Source organism: Peromyscus californicus, unplaced genomic scaffold, assembly GCF_007827085.1.
Source record: "Peromyscus californicus insignis strain IS unplaced genomic scaffold, ASM782708v3 Scaffold_7__1_contigs__length_154581171, whole genome shotgun sequence".
NCBI classification, from domain to species: domain Eukaryota; kingdom Metazoa; phylum Chordata; class Mammalia; order Rodentia; family Cricetidae; genus Peromyscus; species Peromyscus californicus.
This window is the reverse complement of record NW_026294595.1, coordinates 56,438,702-56,462,129: the sequence shown is the minus strand read 5'-3', so window position 1 is coordinate 56,462,129 and position 23,428 is coordinate 56,438,702.

Below are 23,428 nucleotides of genomic sequence, written 5' to 3'. Positions count from 1 at the left end.
ATATATGCATATATATTTGAAAGAAACATACTAGGCTTAAAACTAGATAATAACATCAGATTATTTGTGATTGAATTTCAACTTTAACAGGTGCTCACTGCAGGACACCCAGCAAGTTCTATACCCTTTCTAACTAACCCTTAGTTCTTTTACCCATAAAAAGTAAAAATAATAGGACTTTCAACATAATGTTCTCCGTGGTCAAGATTCTAATGCCAGGAAAGGAGGAAGGTCATGGGAGACAAGGAGTTGAAGAGAATTTGAGGAGTCAAATACTGGTAAGACTCACTTGGTTTACTCTGAGCGAAGGATGGCACACAGATCACTATGGAGCAGATGCCAGCAGGCACCCATCATGTGCCAGCACATACAGGACTCACACAGGCAGGCACAGGCACACAGGAAGAATGGCACACATATCCTACAAAAATAAGCGCTTGGATCTACGGAGACACACAGGCAGGCTCTCGAAGGCAAACACTCAAACATCTGACTTCAAGATCGAATTTATACAAGACCCCCACAAAAGTGGCAGTCTCCTGAACAGTTATATAACATATTACACCACTGTTTACTTTGGGGTTTCCTGTATACCCATATCAGCCATTTTGTGATGATACTCTTCCTTCCTCCCACCCCCAATGTTAGCCATCGTGACCCATGATGGAGAGCTCTATCCATGATGGCTAAGCACAAACTGACCCTTACAGCCCTCTCTTCCCAAAAGGGTCATGTGAGGATCAAATGAAACCATCTGTGTGTCATGCCTGGAAGATAAGAATCTGTAGCACAAATATTAAAAGGTCTTATTAATAAAAACAAACCTGAGGCCAGTTATTGGGGTGAATGCTGGAAGATCAGAGAAGCAGAACAAGCCACAACTACCTCACCTCGGCAATTCCTCAGCTGATCCTGTTTCCTCAGACTGTAAGCCTCTGAGTCCTCATCCAAATGGATCTCAGCTGAACTGCCGCTCAAAAGCCTAAAAGCTTAACGAGGTTCTAGTTCCTGGTCCTCATCCCTTATATACCTTTCTGCTTCTTGCCATCACTTCCTGGGAATAAAGGCATGTGTCACCATGCCTGGCTGTTTTCAGTGTGGCTTTGAACTCACAGAGATCCAGACGGATCTTTGCCTTTGGAATGCTAGGATTAAAGGTGTCCGTGCCACCATTTTCTGGCCTCTATGTCTATCTAGTGGCTGTTCTGTTCTCTGACCCCAGATAAGTTTATTAAAGTGCACAATATATTGGGGAACACAATATCACCACAAGAATCCTGTACTAAATCTTGACTATTGCAATGATGAGCACTAAGATAAGGAGGATAAATATAGTGACTCAAGTTTGAATATTAGCCCATCTACTCCAGTGGTGGGGTAATTAAGCAGCTAGCCAGCAGGAGAATGTATGACAAGCTAGCCTGGCTGTGCTAAAGGGTCTTTCAGCCAGAGGAGTTAATGGCTAAAGCTGAACTTCTTATTGTCAAGGTTTTGCAGAGTTTTATTTGAATCAATTGTTACATAATTTTCCACAGTTTGCAATTTACTATATTGAGAAATCCAATCTGTCAAGCACTGGCTATCCTCGCTGCTTTTCAGTTGAGACTAAATTAATTCCTGTAATGGTTCTAGAACAACGAGTGCACATCATCACTTTTCCCACTTAGTTCCAAGAAGTATATTTATAACTATTGCATTTTGTTGCCACTTAAAAGAAAAAGCTTCGAAGTCAGATGCAGAGGAGTAATTTCTCCAGGGTTGATCAAGTTAAAAGCATATTCCTGTAATACTGATATTTCTAAAAAGTTAATTATTCCATATAGATAGAGACTAATATGTAATTATTTATTTTAAAGTAGTAAATGTATGAATCCCCCTCTGCTGGAACATTCTTTGCTTTTAAGCACACATAGAAGAGCATACTAATGATAGATAACATGAGGCTTGAATAACTGCCAGCATCATTATGGATGTTTTGCAAAGTATATCCTACAATGGATACAGCCCCTTCCACAAGTAGTGATTAAAAAAATATAAGCCTACCTGATACCATAGCAGACTTCAGATCAGTGAGTTAGCATGTCCAGTTTCACAAATTCCAGTTCTTGTCAGTTGAGATGTCTAGACAAGAGAATGGCATTTTTCACAAGTGTCCCCAATTTACATCCACACTAGATTTTTTCATTCAAAGTGACCTGACAATTGCTTCCATCAGATCATAAGCTGAGACCTAGGCTGACCTAACCATCACAGGCTTTCCAAGATGAAGCCACCACAGCCCAATTAACTGGGCCCACTCAGTCTGACCACCTAATCTCCGTGACATGAATGAGTGCTGCACCACCATTTCATGAAGGCTACAGTAGCTCCCGTGTAAAGTATCTTCAGCTGTCATTTTGCCCCTTGAAAGAACACTTGATAGGAAAAGCTGAAAATGTAGCTCAATTATTTTCTCCAAAATTTGATAACAAAATTTTTTTTTTCATTTTAAAACTACTTTTAAAAGTATTTTAGGGGGAGAGAGATGGCTCAGCATCTAAGAGCATTTGCTGTGTGTACCTGAGGACCAGGGGTTCCAATCCTAGCCCCCACTTAAAACATGGCCCTTCACATGTATGTGACCTCAGCACTGAGGGTGGAGACAAGAGCATTGCTGGAGCTTGCAGCCCTTCATCTGAGGTGAAAACCATGATCACGTTCAGCCAGAGACCCTTCCTCAGAGGAACAAGGCAGAGATTGATAAAGAGGGACTCAGAAAGCTCTCCTCAGGCTTCTGTTGCATCAGCTACCTGCTCCTCCCCACACACATGCACATATGCCACACACATACACACCCATACACCTCACATGCACGCTCGCACACAGACGTATTTTAGAAATTTAGTTTTAAAACCATTTAGGAATCCAATTTTATAATTATTCAGAAATAAACAGAAAATGTGAAAAATTGTGAGTGAATAAAGTGTAACTTCACTTTATTATTAAGGAATTTTATTATAAATGAGATAATATTGTATTTTAAAATGCCATGACAAATTCTTATTTTCTCTCATTTAAAAAAAAATGCATGAGAAGTATTTTACTAGACATGGGGAGAAACAGAAAACAAGACAGATGTGTCTGTCTGGAAGAAACTATTTTATCTTGCCAACACAGGCAACTGATAAGAAAATTTTAGCAATTTGGAAAAAAATTAAATACTGCTGAAGGTAACATTTTAGTTTAAATGTTAACAAAACATTGAGAGCCTTGTGGCTTAGTTTATAATACCTTACACTAGAAAATAAATATGTAGCTGATAGCAATGTCCAGAAAGTAAGTCAGATTCCCTGAGTATTTTCTTCCAGAAAACTGACAGATAACTGTGTCTCACAATTTCATTTTACTTTAGTTTCTTTAGCAATCTTCTCTTATCACTACCATCCAATCAGCAACAGAAACCAGAATACGGAGAGAAACACCATTTGGGGGAAGAAGAAGGAATTAAGCAAAATGCTAGAAAGACTGGGTAACTGAATGCTGGTTCCATAAAATAGGATGTATGAAAAGAGTCAACTTTGAGTAGCATTTTTGCAAACTTGGAGTAAGGATGCAAAATATGTTAGTAGCGTGGGCACCACATTCTGTTCATATGGCAGTAAAACGTTAGGGCTATAAAAATTTATTTCTGTGATTTACGAAGACACATCCTCTGAGCCAGTCCTCTTTGAAGGAGGGCTTAAATAATCATACTCCGAATGTAAATAGGTTTGTAACTTGCATTTGCTCCATCTGAAATATTTCACATGCCACTGCTTGACCAGGTCTGGAAGACAGAGAGCACTATAAATAAGACTGATTTATTTAGAATAAAGAAGCTTTACAATAAAGATTTTAAAACTTTTAGCATATTCCTGTGACTGAAAAATTGTCCTGCCTTCCAATTTACTTGATATTGTCTTTAAAAAGGAAAAACCTCTGCTTGGTAAAGCAACATAAAGTATAGCTTCTCAAATATTAGAAGAAATGCCTTTGAACAACCAAGCTATTTGGACACTATTTAACATAGAGAAGCTGTTCTCTGCATGGCCTTATACTAGGTCACATATTCCAAAACACAGCAGACCCTGGAGTAGCTGACTGCGCTAGCTGGTCAGCATAGGCCATTCAGAACCTCTGACAGGGGGTCTAGGTGGTACTTGATGTTTCTCAGGGGACTCTAAGGCCCATCAAGAACGAAGGAGCACTAATGCTGAAGGGAAAGAAAAAGAAACTCCAAGAAACCTGAATTCTTCAAAATCCTTAACATCTAGCCAAATGACAAGTAATTTTAAATTTTAGTAGACACCTTTCCAAAACTCAAGGAAATGCATGAAGTTAACAATAACTTCATGCAATACAAACATCCTTGCAAGAATTTAATAAAAATGTTTAATAAGAAATTTTACATCTTTTCTTTTCAAAACCTGACAAGGGTTTCATTGTTTGAGTATTAATCAGCTTGAAAGGGCCACATGTTAAGTGCTGAAGAGCTTCATGTGCCTAAGGGATGCCACAGTGATGGCTATTGTATTATGTGTTTCCAAGTGTTGGACCTTACAAAAGCCGCTGCTGGTATTGAAAAAGCTATTGAATTATGCTAACAGTCTGTAAACTAACAGTGAAAATCTTAGGAAAGTACATGTTTTCAAGAACTGTAATTCAAATAAATTAATGGTATGTATCTTCCCCATCCCTTCTTTATATATATATTCTCTTACAGATAGACACATATTCTATATAACTCTGTAACAGTTTATACAATAGTACCACAGAATAAGATTGGTTCTGTTTTTATATTATTATTGCCTCTCTGCATTCTCTTATCTCTGAAACAAAACAGAACGACAACAGAAACAACAAAAACCCTCTCCACATCTTGGTTTTCCTACTTATAAACTGGGGCTGGTGATAGTATATACATCACAGAAATGTGAGAGGGGTACATATATTTATCCATTTCATAAACGTCATTCAGTCATTGTTGCTCAGTGTTTGCTAGGTATCCTTATGACTTTAATTAATGCATCATTTTGTTAGTAGTATTTTTCCTTCTGATTTAATAATTTGGTGTCATTCTATAATATGGAGATAGAAAAACTTATTTTATATATTTCCCATTAGTGGCATTTGGGTTAATTGTAGTCTTTGGCACTATAAAAATGCACAGACAATATCACTCTGACTGTATCACTCAATACATGAACCTATATATTTAAGGACAAGTAAGCATTCAGGAGTCTACTTATATTTTATATTTATATTTACTTATATTTTATTTTAGAGATGTAAGGTAACATATAGAAGAAAATATTTTAAAGGTATCAGGTAATGTCTCTAACATTTCCTCACTCTGCATGGAAAGCACTAATATTTCAATGTCTCACAATAATTAACAGGTTAATTTCACTAATTTATCACATTAAAAAGTTTAATTATTTCCATAGATCATCTTGGATTCCCTTTCACCCAATTAGAAAATAAAAGTAGTGGACCAATGGCACTATAATTCAATTTGTATGGCATGGTAATTTTATAAAGAACTCATATTACAGAAATAAACTTGTCTCAGAATTGGACTTTTTGAGTGCTACACCATGATTGCAATTATAAAGGACTGATGTCAAAGCCCCTGAAGGTCCCTTTGTCCTTACTCTAGTTAGACCCCTTACCTTCGGTCAGGGCATGAGCTGAGCCAAGGGAGTGTGTTGTGTAGAATTTCCCATTCATTAACAAGAACAAGAGAAACAGGGCATCACAGAAATTTTCTGGCAAGCTTATCGTGAGCACGCACAGTTAAGCAAATTGAATATAACACCCAGGAAGGCGTGTTTTTTTTCAAGGGTATGTTCTATATAGATGAAGGATGAAGATTTACTTTTTTTTAAATTGTGGCCCCTGAGGCTTTGAACACCTGCTTCTCTTCCTGGCTTTGTTACTCTCCATAAAGGAAGAGATTCCTATTGAAAGGGAGTGAGAGGTTAAGTATCCAGAAATATTGCACTAGAGCAGGAAATTGTAAAGGAAGAAAATCAGCCACAAAATAGCTTCACTTAGAGAGTTATTGTTTAGGGGAAGTTTCATTGCAGACTTTGTCCAAATAGCATCCATAAAGGAAAAGCAGAGGCAACAGTTCAGCACTCTGAAGGAAAGCTTTCTTTGGGAGTCGATCTTCCTTTTTGATTAACTTTTGCTTTATCCTGGGGTTTTTTCCCAAACAAGGCAGATGGACAGGTGGGGACATGGATAGACAGACAGACAAAGTATAGGGCAGGTATGTGTTGGTGAAGTTTGGAGATAGGGTATAAAAGTAAAGCAAAGAGAACACTGGAGAAATAATAAACAAGGGAAGAAGAATAAGGCCAGACGACTCATTGTGTGTGCTGGAGCAATGGTTCTCAAACTGTGGGTCGTGACTCCTCTGGGGACAGCCTAAAGCATCACATTAGAAGAGAGAAAGGCTCAAACAATTATGTGTGCAAACAGCAAAGGGCTTATCTCTCTCCTTTTTTTTTTTTTAAAGGAGATTGTAGTCATATATTCTAGCACATTCTTCACTACTCTGGCAGCTCTTTGAACTGACTGGAAGCAAGCTGGAAATCACAGGCTGAGAAACAGCTCTGAGATGCATGGGATGTGTGCATGTCTGTCTTGCCTTTCTGGCACTGAGTTCTGGTTTCAGAGTTGGTGACTGAGCATGGAGCAGGTGTCCAGCAGCTGGCTCTTGTCATCTCTCTTTTTTAGAATCTGTTGCCAGTATCACTATTGTCTTTGCATTTTTGCATGCTCAATTTCCTCATTCTGACAGGTGGTTTCTAGAATATTTTCCAGCTGTGGGAGGGATACTGGGAGCGGGAATTCACCTTTATTGACATGTCCTGAAGTGGGCCATCCCACCCCTCAAACTGTGCTTTCACAATTTGGTGCTTCCTCACCTTTGCTGAGAAAGAGGCCAAAGCTCTGGAAATTGGGGAGTTGTCTTCAGACACCCAAGGGTAATAGGACAGCTGAAAGTCAGATTTGCATCTTATGCCCCTAGCTGCCATTCTAGAATGCTCTTTAACATTTTGACTGCCCAAATTGTCTATATAGGGCTACCGAGAAGAATTCTTATGTTACTAGAATTTGTTTTGAAAATGCCAGTTTCCCCCTTTATAGCTGTCAGTCACTCTATCCTATGTTCTGCTCTCCTACAACTCATGTTTATTTAAATATTTCCTCAAAAACACGTTTCCATATCTGAAAAGCAGGAAGCATTATTTTAAGGATTCATGAATTCCCTTGAATCAGGTGAACAAATGTGTTTGTACCTGCTTTTTAGAAAATTCATATTATACACACACACACACACACACACACACACACACACACACACACGCGCGCGCACGCGCACGCACACGCACACACACACACACACACACACACACACACACACACACACACACACACAGGCTCTTCCAAATTAGAGTACAGTCTTGCAAACTTTTTTTTTTTTTTTTTTGGTTTTTCGAGACAGGGTTTCTCTGTATAGCTTTGCGCCATTCCTGGAACTCACTTTGGAGACCAGGCTGGCCTCAAACTCACAGAGATCCACCTGGCTCTGCCTCCAGAGTGCTGGGATTAAAGGCGTGCGCCACCACCACCCAGCCAGTCTTGCAAACTTTTATGAGCAATACCAAAACAGCTTCTGCTTTGCAAAAGTACTCCATTGCAAGGAGCATCTGTTTGTTATCTAGACAGTTGTAGATCTTCCGTCTCACCCAGAAGTAGTTACATGGGTTGCCTCTAGGCATCCATGGCAGCCTCAAATATTCTTATGTGGAAATGTAACCAGCACACCTGCTCTATGCCAATAGATCTGTATGGCTATATAAATATAAAGTTATTGAAATTAAGTAGAATTAAAAAATGAATTCGTCTGTTACACTACTCCTACTCTGAAGACTCAATAGCTACAAGAGAGGTGTGGCTGCCCTACTGGACAGCCCTAATTTTAGAATATTTTTTAGCAGAACTTGAAGGTAACACCCCGTTGCTGAAGACATCACATAGTTTAGATACAGGACTTGGAGGAATATAGCTGGAATGATCTGGAAGCCTCCTTCCTGAGGACTAGATTTCATAGTATCTTAAGGTGCTATGCAAACTTCTGGGAGGGACACTTAGTCCTACCTGATTCATGTAAAAACTATGAATCACAACAATGACTGGATGGGCAAGATATCCCCAATGGTATCATATCTTGGAGATAACTGACAGCTGTCTAATCTCCCACTCAATGGGGTGGGAGGGACTCATGCCTAGCACTCTAAACCTAGCCAGCTAACCATGGCTGGAGCAATGATATACACAGAAGTGAACCTACTACCGCCATTTTTCTATACCAACATAATTTCTAATTGTACTACAAATACCCTTATACCCACAGATAAGTTTAGCTCTCACCAATCATCAAAGTTTTTGTTCTTTTTACAACAAATGGGGACTATTGCAAAGATTCACCACTGGTCAAAACATAGAGAATAAATGACCATGGGGTACCTCGGCCCAATTAATACATCTACAATGTAATCATAAATCTAAAGTGCAGGTACAGTGAGGGAAGAGGGAGTGGAAAGATTGTAAGAGCCAGAGGACAAGGAAGCCTGCTGTGACCCTGTCTTCTAACATGTGGTCAGCCATAAACACATGTTAAAAACAAGCAACACCAAATGGACTCAATAGGTCACATATAAACACATAATCACCCAGTAAATAAAGAAGAGGTCATAAATTTGAGAGGAGTTGGATGGGAGAAAAATGTGGACATGATATGAATACAGTACTCCTGTGAATTCTCACAAAATAAAATAATCAAAATTAAAAAAAGGAGTCCGAAAAAGAACTCCCGAGTTTTCAGTTTTGGGAGAAGACTTGGAAAGAGTTGTAAATGTGAAGATCTTCATAGACATAGTAACATTCTATAAGTATCTGTATGTGCTCCTATTATTTCCATTCAGTTCTATCTCCTTATCATATATCAATCTCACCCTCTGTAGGGAGTGTGTGAGATCTTGATTGTATGTGTGTTGTTGAAATGGGCATGACCATGTCAAGCACCCCAATGCCTCAGCCTCATGGGCGTGGTAAAGCCTCCCCTTGGTGAAGCCTAGTGGGATGGCAAAGCCTTCCTCTGTTCCAAGGGCGTTATGTTGACAGTGTGAGCAGAAAATGTTCACCATAGTTTCTTCCCTTAGATACCTACTGCCTGAAGACTTCTCCCTAGAGTCTGCTCATACCCAGATTACTGAGACCTGCCTCCTTGTTCAGTGATAAAGAGTAACTCTGCCTCCTTGTCTATCTGTAGTCAATAATCCTGTCTCCATGTTCAGTGTTATATAGTAACTCTGCCTCCTTGTCTATCTGTAGGTAATAACCTTGTCTCCTCATTCAGCAGCATATCTGCTTCCTGTTCAACTGTAGAAATCAAATACACTGAGTTGCTGGGGTGCTGTGGCTTCTCCATTAGAGAACCCAGACAACACCACTCCAGCTTTTCTACATCTCTGTATCTGTCATGTCTTTTCTTCATTTTCTTACTGCCCCAGTTAGGTCAATCCCTAGAGCTCCTTTATTTCTTCTCTTCCCTTATTTTTTCCCTCCTTCCCCTTCCTTCCCTTCCCTTCCCTTCCCTTCCTTCTGTCCTTCCTTCCTTTCTTTCTTCTTCTTTCCTTCTTCCTTTCTCCTTGAGCTACATGTCCACTCCTCTTTTTACTTTATATTCTAAGACAAGATCACACTAATTTCCTCAAGTTGGTCTTGAACTTGCAATCTTCTTGTCACTTCCTCCAAGGATTACAGGTCTGTGATCTCACCAGACCCGGGAGGTTTTTATGAATATAGAATCACACTGGGATTTAATTTGTTTAGCACTAGCTTCCAGTTAATGGCTTTCTTCAAAATGATCTCCTGGCTATTTTAATGTGTTTACTCTACACAGGAGCTTTGACTTGCCTAGCTGTAGAAAATTCATGCATTTTAAAAATTCATATTACATATCTGCATTTAAAATACTTTTCCATATTCTAAAGTGAGATTTTCTTCAAAGAACCTTTGGTTGTAACACCAATGTTACAATTTTAGTTTTAGAAAATTAAATCAATAAACATACTTCCATTATGAAATTGTCATTTTCAGTATCAAAATCATATAATTTACATTAATAATATTTATTCAAATGATCGCAAATATAAAGGTATAAACTATTTTAAATTTTATGAATGAAAATTCTATGATTATGAAACTTATCTGAGACATTTAGACTAAATACATCTAAAATAATCATATATATATGTATATGTATGTCTATCAAACACTTTGTGTATTGAAGTAACATGAGTCACATTTGCAGACATACACAGTTCTAGGAAGAGGGTATGCTTGGCTTCCCTGGTGCTACATCAAGCAGAAAAAAGATGCACAATGCTTTCTACTTACTCTGGCTGAAAAGTTCATTCGTGATGGGAATGGATACTGCAACCCCAAATGAACTACCATTCCCTGAACCCCAAAATGCTGGGCTTCAGTACAGCCTCATCACCGTTATTGTTTAGCTGGGGACATATTCTTGGGACAGCCAGTCCCTGTCTGCATCTCCTTTCTCTGCTATGTGAATGAATAACATGCCAACTCTATCTCTGAGACTTGCCATGGCAATAAGATGAGCAAACATCTTCAGTAATGCACAGATATCATAGGAATATTTTGCCAATGGTGCCTAGAAATAACTCTAAGAGCTGGCCTCACAAATCTCTATGACTTCAAACAAAAAGACAGTTTAATCACATATCACCTCTTTTTTTTTGTAGGTAGATTGCTCTTCTGTATTATTAATTTGTACTTGCTCTAGCTCAAAATGGGTTCTAACTGTCCCTTGACCTCTAAGCAACATAGTATTTTAGTTTAACAATAGCTGTGCAATCCAGACACCGTGACTCATGACAATAATCACAGCACTTAGGAGGCTGAGGAGGGAGGATTGCTGGGGTTTGAGGCTAGCTTAGGCTACACAGTGAGTTCTAGACCTGCCTGAGATACAGTGTCACACCCTATCACTAAATCAATTAATTAAAAAAGTAGTGCTGCCATGAAGATTATATTTGGAGGAAACTCACCGCTTTAACTATTGTTATGTACAAAGAAGAGTTCACAGAGAGACTTTGGAAGGACAAAATCTTACAAAATGTGTGTTGCTTTCATGCTTAGCACTTCCTATTTTCATGTAACTTTTTCTCATGGGACTCACTTACTTCCGCTTCTACTCTGAGTGGTTAAAAGCACCACGAAAACTTTCCAAGTGAGCCATTTCTTATTTTGCGTAAATGGGCTTACACCTTGCCAATCTCACTTCTGAGTTGGTAAGGTCAGTTATGAGGGAAGCTTCACTAATGGTGGTTTTGAGTCTGGAGAGAAGGTAGGGTTTGCTTTGTTTCCTAGAATTGTCACTTTGAGAGTCCCCGGGCATTTCAATCAGGGATTTCTGAGTGACCCAGATCCCTGGGAATAAGGTCATAAAGCACGTGACTTGTGTTTGTTCCTTTTAGTGCTGCATCCTCCTGCCTCTGTCTCAACTTTCCCATTTGCTATGACTCAGCTTGTCCTTTTACTGCATCCTTTGGTCACAATGACATTTATGAGAGAGTGCCATGAAGAAGAATTATTACTCACTATATAGCTGTGAAATTTAAGGCATGTAGATATTATACCACTGTCCAAGGAGGTGGATCTGGGCCTCTCTAATATCAGAGCTCCTCATCTGAGAGCCTTTACCTATCTCTTCCAGGCTTATTCAGGCCCTTTCAGTTTAGAACTTGTTTACCTTAACATTAAGCTAGACTAGATTCAGGATGACTACCTTCCAAGTCACTACACATCTTTCCAAGGCCCTACTAATAAATCCTCCCCAGGTCCCGCCCAGAACTTGTCTGCCTTTGCCCTGTGGTAGCTGGCTTTTACGTTAACTTGACACAAACTAGAGTCATCTAAAAGGAGGGAACCTCAATTAAGAAAATGCCTCCATAAAATCAGGCTGTAGGCAAGCTTATCAGGCATTTTCTTAGTGATTGATGTGGAAGAGTCCAGTCTATTGTGGGTGGGGCCACCCCTGGGCTAGTGGTTCTGGGTTCTATAAGAAAGCAGACTGAGCAAGCCATGAGGAGCAAGTCAGTAAGCAGCACCCCATCATGGCCTCTGTCTTAGCTCCTGTCTCCAGGTTCCTGCCCTCTTTGAGTTCCTGCCTTGACTTCCTTCAGTGTTCACCACTTTAGTTGGAGGTGTGAATCTGGGAGATCAGGGCCTAAAAGTGAGGTGGACTAAAGTTTCATGCAATAGCCAACTTTATTCAGAGCATCAGACAATTCATACTCGAGGGTTAAGAAGAATCACGAGTAAGGCGTTCAATCGAAGGACAACCCACATGTGGCAAAAACCATGTCTTTCCATTTAGACATATGAATAACAACAACTGAAGTAAACTCTCTCCTACCTGCTACACCTGGGAGGAGCATGAGAATACATTCCAAGAACAATTCTGTGTTCTGAGGAAAGTGAGGTCATAGACTCTTGTCTTGTTTTCTTGGAATTTTCTCATAGGCACTCAGTATTCTCATATGGCTCAGTTCTTGATGCCACTTCAGTGATGGACAGTGATGTAGACGTGCAAGCCAAATAAACTTTTCCCTTCCCAAATTGTTCTAGGTCATGCCGTTTTATCACAGCAATAGTAACCCCAACTAAGGCACACCCTGACTGGGAGTTAGAATCACTTTTATAACTCCTAAGCCTTACAGATGCCTGGGTTACACCTCAGATCAATGATATGAGATTATCCTGGGGTAGGGATTGAAACTTCTCTATTCTGATATCATCCAAGATCAAGGATGACAAGTGTATATCCACAAGCATATTAATCATCTGTCAAAACAGTGACTTAGGATGGGATCAACCCGAATAATTTGTGTCCTTACAAATCCCTCGCTAATAATTCCATACACTAGTATTATCACTTACAATCACCTTGTTCTTTCTATTTAACTATTGAATAAGTATTTGAGTGTTTATTGAGAGCTTGTTATATGGGAACCCAATGCTCCTGCCTGTTCTATATGCAATCTTCTCTCCTGTTTATTGAAATCACCCTCATACAGTGGGTCACATCTAATATTACTCCATCAATCAAAACATGCCTATTGCAATTGAAGCTCATATCTGAATCTGATGTCATTTTGTTGGATGACTCCAATTCTGTATTTTATCCTTATCTCCATCAATTTTTTCATCAAATATTTATTAAATTTTTATTATATGGAACTTATTTTTGATAAATCCCATCCATAGTTGTTGTAGTTTAAGAAGAATCTTTACCTTTTGGTACAGATATTCATTTGCTTTTTTAAATGGGCTTCTGCTTTTATTTCATTTTTTCCTATTTTTTTCTTAAAAGTTTCCTACATTTATACAATGTGTTTTAGTGATTTCACCCCCCCAGTTCCTCTCTTTTACCCCTCCCTCTTGTTGAAATCTTTCTTCTGAACAAGTCCCCTCCTCCTCTGATGTTTTCATTTGTATGTGACTCTGAGTTTATAGCTACTTCCGAGTGTGGGTGGGAGGCACTTTACTGGAGTATCAACAACTTACCTTCTTGAAAACATTCTAAAACCGTTGCAAAGAAAACTCCATTGCTCGTACTAGAGGCGCTTCTCATTCAAATGTCACTGATGTGATATCATAAAATGTTCTGGAGGCTAAGCTGTAAGAAAGCTTAATAGTCCCACAGAAGGAGTCTAACTGAACATGGTTAAACTGAATACGTTAGATTTCTAAAGACTATTTTGAAACACTACACTGCCCCAGATGAGGATTTCATGGTAACTGGCTGAAAACCAACTTCTCCCTCCTCATCTTGCATTTCATGACTTGTTTAAAGAGGAAAAAAGCAAAGGTTTCAGTTACCAAGTAAACAGGCTAAAAATGTACATCCTGTGAAAGCTGCAGCGAATGCGAATCCACAGGAGTCTGAAGACTCAGAAAGGGCAGAGGACTCACAATCGTTCTAGTTCTACAAACACCTTTGTTCCTCCAGATCGTCTCCTTCCATCCCTTAGAAGCTTTCCCTCATGTCCAGTTCCCCTTCTTTCAATAATCATTCCCCTTTATTTCTATGGCCTGTGACTCATTTCTGAATCTCTTATAGCTGTGGACAAATCTTAAATGTATCTAAAATGAAGATATTTATAGAAAAAATGAAAATAAAAAACATCTCTTATAAATTTGTCTTTCATCCTGTATCCCATGCTTCCTATGTACCTTCCTATGTTCCTTATTCAGTGGGAAACTCTCTCTTAGCCTCCGCACTCTGAATCACAGAGTCTCCCAAAATAAAGTCCATCTTTTTTTCAAAGAGCACTTAATGTCTAATAAACTAGGTGCTTATTCCTCAGAGCAAGGCTAACACCATATTCACATTTTAATCCACAGGCATTCACTTGGCATCTAATGTGTGCTTTGTAAGACTTTCCTGCTACTGTAAGGTTGCCTAGAATAGGATGAATGAGTGGTTTTGTGATAACCCCTTTGCAAGGTCGCATGTTTGCATTTTATTTGGAGAAATAATAAAACTTCCAATAGTGGATGTAAATTTGGCACAGACGTGCTCACACCTGTCAAGGGAATGTAAAATGAGAAACCCTTGTCTGATCATGTTCAAGTGGATTAATACCGACCTTTGTTGACACCCACGTTGCTGCCTGAACACAATCTTTGAAATGAGGAAATGTGTGACTTTACTTTCTTTGTGCTTAGTTTTGTCAACTGTTAGAGGTCATGTTCCTGAAGATAAGAAGGCACACCACACTGCAGTATATATATATACTCAGAATTGATACAACTGTTTCAAACTGTCACCGTAGCGCCGCAGACCACAAGCTGCCTCCACTAGCGAGCAACTGAAGTATTTTAAGTAATTCTCTCACACAATAGGTTTTTGTTGTTCACAGTTAAGATGTGGACTGAGGGTCAAGGGTACTGAGAGCAATGAGTGGCAACCTTTTATGCTTCTCACCTGATGGTTTTCCTGTCTTTCCTCTCAGCTATTCAGAGGGCTCTGGGGTGAAACCACTGTACTGTGAGCATTGAATCTGCAAAGTGTGAGTGACCCTGGGGCACAGACAACAGAGGCTCATACTTCACACTGGGACCTTAATCAGCATTTTAATTGTTTAGCAGGCAGGTATTTAATTAAGACACTGATGTTCCTAGTTTAAACCACAGCACTAGCCCCTGAAACTCACCCTGAATAATCAGCATGATTACTATCGTTTGGGGGAAAGGAGCAAAGGGCTCTCTCTCTCTAAAGATGTTCTCTCTCTTTTAAGGTGCATCTCTGCTGCTGTGGTTTAATTTAAAGGCAAAAGTGACCAGGATTTGTTTTGGAAGCTTAATACACTGTGATGAAAAGAATATAATTTTTGAGGTCAGAATAACCCATTGTAGATGTCACTTAGGACCAGTTTGGCCCTGGATGGTTTCTCTATTGTCTCTAATATTCTCTTTCTCCAATAAAATTAAGGGAAGGGACATCCACCACATATTCTGTGTGTGGGGTGGGATCGAGGTGACAGGTCCACACAATGGATACTGTGGATATCAGCTTGTTCCTTCAGTGTCTCTAAAGAAACACTAAGTTTATTTATTTTAGAGCAACTTATTTTTAAATTATTCTTGAAGAAGACTACATAATTTAAATTATGTAGTCTTAACTTAAAATAAGATCTATGGCACTTCTAAGGCTCTTCACTTTCTGAAATAGCATAGAGGATGATCTCAATTAGTTTAAAATGTAACTCAGGAGCCCACAGTGGGCCAATAAAATTCCTTAATAGCAAAGGCACTTGCAAAACCACTGGTGACCTGAGTTAAATTCCCATGGAGTTGAGGGAGAAAACCAACTCCTGCCAGTTGTCTCCTGACTTTCCTGCACACCATGACACATGCGCACTCATATGCATGCACATACAGGCATGTGCTTACACACACACACACACACACACAAAGTAAATAAATATAAAAAGTAAGAATTTAAGTCAAACAACAACTTATATTCTATTGTTCAATGTTTAGTGTAAGATATGAAAACAGGAAAAAATATACAATAAATATGTTTTATCCATTTAAACTGTTTCCCAAGACAGGTTGTGTAGCTCAGTGATAGAGTATTTGCCTAGTATCTGCAAGGCCCTGGTTCTGAACCCCAGTACTTCAAAAACAAAAATTAAAAAAATTCCAAGAAACTTTCAATCAATCATTAAACATATTTTGCCAGGTGGCATAATGAGCCTTCAGTTGTGGCTCATGTGCTTTTCCTGAGCTTGTGAGGAAAAGAAATCTAAAATTCAGAACTAGATTTTTTAAAAAAAGAAAAGAAAAAGAAGGAAGGAAGAATGGAAAAAAGGAAGGAAGGAAGGGAGAATGGAAGGAAGAAAGGAAGAATGAAAGAATGGAAGGAAGGAAGGGAGAGACAGAGGGAGGAAGGGAGAATGGAAGGAAGGAAGCAAGGAAGGAAGGGAGAATGGAAGGAAGAAAGGAAGAATGAAAGAATGGAAGGAAGGAAGGAAGGAAGGAAGGAAGGAAGGAAGGAAGGGAGAGACAGAGGGAGGGAGGAAGGGAGAATGGAAGTAAGGAAGGGAGAATGGAAGGAAGGAAGGAAGGAAGAATGAAAGAATGGAAGGAAGGAAGGAGGGAAGGAAGAAGAAAAACCTAAGAGCTGGAAGACAACGGCAAACCTGCAGTCCTACAGAGCAGTACAACCTGAAGCTCTGCAGCTAGGTACGCACACTCACAGATTACATGGTTTCAGAAAACAGTCTGTACAAAATAGTCACTGATCTAAACAGTCTACACACAAAGAACCAAAATTACAACATAGGCTCAGCCAGAAATAACTTCATTTTTGATTTTCATATTTTTTTCTTTTAAACTTTTGGTAATGAGAAATATTTCCTTCACAATGGGAACTAGAGCTTTCATGTCATATACATATAAAGCTCAACATTCCTATTCTTGTTGGTAATCAGGAATGCTTTGGAGCTGGTCAGCTGATGCAGATTTCTCTGCAAAGCAGCTTCATGCTTCTGTTGGCAGACCTCCTGGGGGAGATTCCAGTATCTATATTTAATGCACTGTAAGGTACTTTGATATTTGTGTTATGTTAATATAGATTTGAAACTAGACTATGCCAAGAAAGAGTAAAAAACATAATCATGACCTAAGGACCAATAGAACAAACAAACTATCAAAGAAATGACTATTCTAATAGATGGAGACCACTAGAGAAAACCACCACCAACCAAAAGGCAGTGATGGAGCCCACTCGCCATGGATACATCTCCAAACACTCCTGCATCTAAGGCTCAGAGAATAACATGGAAGACGGAGCTGAAAGACTGCAAGAGGAAGAGAATCGGGGAGTTTGCTGTGGGATTGTTTCTCCTTGTAATACCAGAAGCTATACCCATAACCTCTCACAAACATGACTGCCCAAACATGAGCGGAACAAGGATGACACCAATGGATATGTCAAAATAGATGGAGAAAAGCCCGAGAAGCCTCAATCCTGCACAAAGAACTACAGGCAGCTGAAGAAAGCTGGGACAGGAGAGGTATTCTTCCCCAGGGCAAGACAACCAATTGGTTGTCTAGTGCCAAATGATCAGTCCAGAAAACATACATACAAATAATCTTATTTAGACCAAAAAGGTTATATTAAAGAGGACCATGAATTTTAAAGAGATCAGGGAGGGGTGTATGGGAAGGTTTGGAAGAAGAAAGGAGAGGTGAGAAATGTTATTATATTATAATCTCAATGTTTAAATGTCTCAAAAATGTAAGAATTAAAAAGAAATCATACCAAGTAACCAGTGGTAGTGATTACTCATTTTTAGTTATTGATTTTATCAACTGTTTGGCTCAGCAAATCATGCTGACTTCTTAAAGCCCATGAGGCCATATGCCTGAGGATTCCACAGCAAAGTCTTCTCTCGGACAATGGTGGGGGTCATGAAGGTGAGAGCACTGATGAACTGTCTTCTCCTCCTTTGGGTGTTGCATGAGATCAATCAGCCCAAGGGGGGCACACTGATGCTATCTTATTCTCACTTTGAGTCAACTTTCAGTTCAGTTTCTCTAGAGTGGGAGTCATGTCTGTTTCATCTTTATATGTGCCCAGGACATTTATCATACACTGTATACTAGATGAAAATATATTAACTCAAATGAGAGAAATTGAGACTCTAAATACACAGCTCATACACACACACACACACACACACACACACACACACACACACACACACACATACAGAGGTGTTTGTGCCACACGTCATGTATGGAAACCAGAGAACAATTTGTGGGAGTTAGTTTTCTCCTTCAACTATGTGTCCTGGATAATGAACTCAGGTAATCAGTCTTAGTGATAAGTGCTCCCCCACACAACCGAGCCATCACACTAGCAATAGTAAATAAAACAAAAATTTAAAAAGAAAATGCCAAGTGATAGAGATGTATTTTAGTGATGGCCATGCTAATTGATACTATAAATGCATGCTGTGGAATTATTTTCTTAATATAGGGAAGAATTTTTACACTTAAAATATATTTGTGGCATCATTTTCAAACTCTGACAGGAAATGCTTTTTGAGAATTATTTGCCCCTTCATTTAAATAACCACACTATTTCTTAAACACACACAGTGGGTAAACAACTTCAATTTTTTTCTTGTACTTATTTCCTTTCCTAAACTAAAATGGCTCTCTGGGTATCACAGCTATCTAACATTGGATTAGAACTCCAAGAATTCGAGTGTGAAAATGGCGTGTCTTGGGAAATTCATCAAGTTCAACGCCCAATTCAGATGTGGCTTACTGATGGCTTTGTGTGTATGTTCCACATGTAGACGCTTAGCTATAACCTGCAAGGGTTCGATCTTTCTATGCTCAACTGACACATTCAAAGCTAAAAATCAATACCAAACAGTTTGATAACGAGGCACAGAATACAGTTCCCTTTGAGTATAGTAATATTGAGTAGAGTAAATAGTAATAGTGATTATAGTAATGACTTCATTATATGGACACCCATAAAAGTTGTACAATAATTTTATTTTCAACAATTAAGAAATCAATAAAGCGAACCAGTGGAAACTGAATCAGGCTGAAATGGCAACAAGATGGAAATGGAGCAGAGAATTTTGAGACACAGTTAGATGATGGACTGGACAAGTCTTATCAGCAGTCCATGAGATGAAGCAAAGAGAAAATAAAGGTGATGGGTCCCACGCTTGACTTCATAGGTGGATACTGATGCCATCTACTGAGATCAGGAGCACAAGAAGAAGAAGGCATTAGGAGCTAAAGAAGAAGACTGGGAAGACAGTGTCATTTGAGACGTCTCTGAGGTGTGTGTGGACATCTAAGTAAGGATAGACATTAAACAGGATATCATTAATCTGGTAAGGAAATGGGTTGAAGGTAAGATATCTGAAATATTAGCATATAGGAAGCCAATCAAGTCCTGACTAGGCAGAAGATCATTCTAAAAGACAAAGCAGACCAAGGAGAGGAAAAGGCCCGAGAAAATGGTTCCCTGTGTCACTCAGTTTGTTAAGAGGTATTATCCCGTTGAAACCTTGTAAGACTTCAAATGTGTGCCTTGATAGCATTGGGTGGCGGCGTTTCAACAACAGCATGCAGCTAGCATGGCTGTAAGTAATTTTGCTTTCTAAACCCTTCGAACATCCTTTTGTTACACAGTGTGGTTTCCTTACGTTACCACATGCTACCTTCTTGAGCAGATAGGGCTGGCTGGTTTCATTTTATGCCACACAAACAAGCATGTGGCATGAGGTTCAGTCTTTTTAACCACACAGCCCATTGTATGTGCACGTTTTAGCAAAAGTATAGACTTGTATTCACACAATTCAATTAGAATTATGGAAGTTATCTAGTTTGTTGTAGATAAAATCGTTCAGAAAATGATTAATATCTGTTTTGATATTGTTCATTGACCCACTTTCTGTACAGTTTTTCTAGAACAATCAGCAAAGAATAATTAATTTGAGAGTTGGTCTTTTTTTTTTCTTTTATTTGTGAGGTGTGTGTGTGTGTGTGTGTGTGTGTGGTGTATGAATACACAAGAGAAAATTTTATTATTCTCATTTTATTCCCTGTTGACAAGATCTTTCATGCTAGTCTGTCAGTTAGCAATACTCAACAAACTCACTCCTTGTATCCAACCCTATGTTGCCGGTGTTATGGGCCCCCATGGCCACACCCAGGTTTTACTTGGTTATTGAGGATCTGAACTCAGATCCTTAACCCAGAGCAGCAGGCATTTTTACGCACTGAACCATTTCTCCAGACTCCCGTCTTTGTTTCTAATCTTTGATTATCAAAAACTCTGAGTTCAAGAGCTCAATAATTTCTCTGTTCTCTGTCTGCTCCCTATCAGTTACAAAAGGAGTTCTGCTGACTTTAAACCACCTGGAACTTCACAAAAGTAGCAACATTTTTATGCCTGTGTCATGACGATCCTGTTAAACTAAACCACTGACTCATAAATAAAATCATCCTAGCCAGGCATAGTATTATTACATATAATTTTAAAATGCTTTCTGTGGCCAGAAGCATTAAAACAGCTGCAAAATACCGTTAAAAGTTTAGGCTGGCCAGGCAGTGATGATGCACACCTTTAATTCCAGTACTCTGGAGGCAGAGTCAGGCAGATCTCTGTGAGTTTGAGACCATCCTGGTCTACAAAGTGAATTCCAGGACAGCCAGGGCTGTTACACTGTTTCTTGAAACCGTGTCTCAATAAACAACAACAAAAAAAAGTTCAAGGTTGTTTTCTTTTGGTAAAATATAATGAAAGTTTAAAAAAATGTAAGTTATCTCAGATCTAATTTATCAACCTATTCCCAGTGACTGTAGGTAGGGCTCCAATTTTAAGCCCTAAGTACTCTCTCAAGGGCTTTTGAAAATTTCTAATCCAGTGCAAATTTCACATATAGAGAACTAATCTCATCTGTGTTCTCATATGTTATGACATTCTCTGTTGTGAAGTTACTGAGTCTTCTTCCTCAGCTACAGTACCTTAAATGCTATGACTTCTTGTGTGCCTACTCTGAAGTGACAACAATTGTTTGCTAGGGAAGAAACTACATTTGGTGTGCTAATATATATATATATACGATTCATGCCTATAATATATGGTGTTCTACAGATGCCTGTGGATCCAAAAGAAACCAAAATGTCATTAACTGTCAGGCTGTTTAAGGCAAGAACTGAATCACAGAATCTTAGACTCTTGTTATGTTTAGAAATCAAATTGGAATCCACTTGTAGTATCTTGTTGAATATGTTTCTAATAAAAGTGTGAAGATAGATGAAATGTCCAAAAATGTCTTAAATATAGACAGACTCAGAAAAGTTCTGGGAAAACTAATCCTTAATTGGGTACAAAAAAGGGGTCAACTTACTTTTTATGTTCAAGAGCAGTATTTTTTCCATAAGAAACAAGAGAAAACCCCACTCTCCCCATATTCCGAATGGTTTGGCTTATTTCATTGAGCATGAATCTCCTGTTGTAGGATTGAGTGGGACTTGGTGAACAGTAGTGGCAAATGTTATGGGGTCTGAAGCTCCAGGATTTTCAACCAGGTCCAGTGTTCTGGAATTTGCCTAAATTCTATTCTGTTAAAACATAAGGAAATATTCTCTCTTCCTTATGTGTAGAGTAATTTTAGAATTAAAATTCTACATACACTTTCTACAGATGAGCTAATCTATCACAAAGATTCAGCCTCTTGGTTCCCAGAGAATCAATGGCACTACATTTGCTGCATTGTGATTTTTCAACCTACTTTTCTATGTTCCTGTGTGTTAGGAGCTCAGCAAGAATATGAAGTGTGGAGAGATCAAGTTCCATGTACCTTCCTAAACATGTAAAAAGACACCAAGATAACAATAGGCAAGAATAATTATATGCAGATATATGTACTAAAAAAATAGACTAAATGGATAATGGCAGTATTAAGTTAGAAAGTGAATTCAGAAAGGTTATACAAATAGATTAGAGAATGTATAAGCAACAAAACCAATCAGAGTTACAGTTAAATATATTATTTATAGTTGTGCAATTTGGGCATTACTTAGTTTTTAGCAACTTGATCTAGTTTCTTTCTCTGTGAGAGGTAAATTATATATGTCTACTTTTGAAGATGATGTGAAGACAGAGAGTGTATATAAAGTGCTTAATACAAAGTGTGCATAGTAAAGCTTCAACAAATGGTAAGAAAACACCATTAATCTTAGAAGTGATGTTTGTAAGTAGTATCATTATTTCCTAATCCTTGTTATTAAAAAATGGAAGAACGGGAATTTTGTTCTAAAATATCTACATAACACCCTGATTTATATTACCTCTTCCCCTTGATCACACTTTAGTAACAAATACATGCTAAAAACATGGTTCTGGGGGAATTGTTAAGACAGTGTACTGCTCTCACAGAGGACCAGAGTGTGGTTATCAGCATTCATGGTGACTGCCTTACAATGGCCTGTAACTCCAGCTCCTAGGGATACAGCATTTTCTTCTGGTCTCCATGGTACAAACACACACACACACACACACACACACACACACACACACACACACACAAAAAAAAAAAAAAAAATAAAAATAAAAATATACTTGCACATAAAACAAAAATAAATAAATTTTATGAAATAAATAAAAAATAAAAATATTCTTTTTAAACAAAGACAATGGGATCTGGTCCTTTTGCAAAAGATCAGAGTTTGGTTTCTAACATCCATGTTGAACAACACACAACTACCTGTAGCTCCAGCTCCAGGGGATCTGTCTCTTCCAGCCTCCATGCATACCAGGCACACAAATGGTACAAACACACACACACACACACACACACACACACACACACACACACACACACGTAGGAAAAATAGTAAACCATAAAAGACAAAAATGAATAAAATATACTAAAACAGATCCATTGACAGTATTGAAAAGAACAGTGGATAACATCACCACATGATAGCTTTCTACAACTCCCCGTAAATTGGAAAGTAAGTGGATTAGCATGGTGCACGAACAGTAAAGACACGCTGTTTCTGAAGCTGTAGGTGAGCAGCTATGGGAAAAGAAGGCACTTTATGCCTAGAATCTCAAAAGCTCCAAATTTGGTGTTGAGACCAGGGAGTCAGAGATCACACAATAACGAGAAGAAAGTGGAAATATAAGCACATACAGAAACAGTCAGGTGGCATTTCACACTGAGAAATGAAAACATGACTACTACTC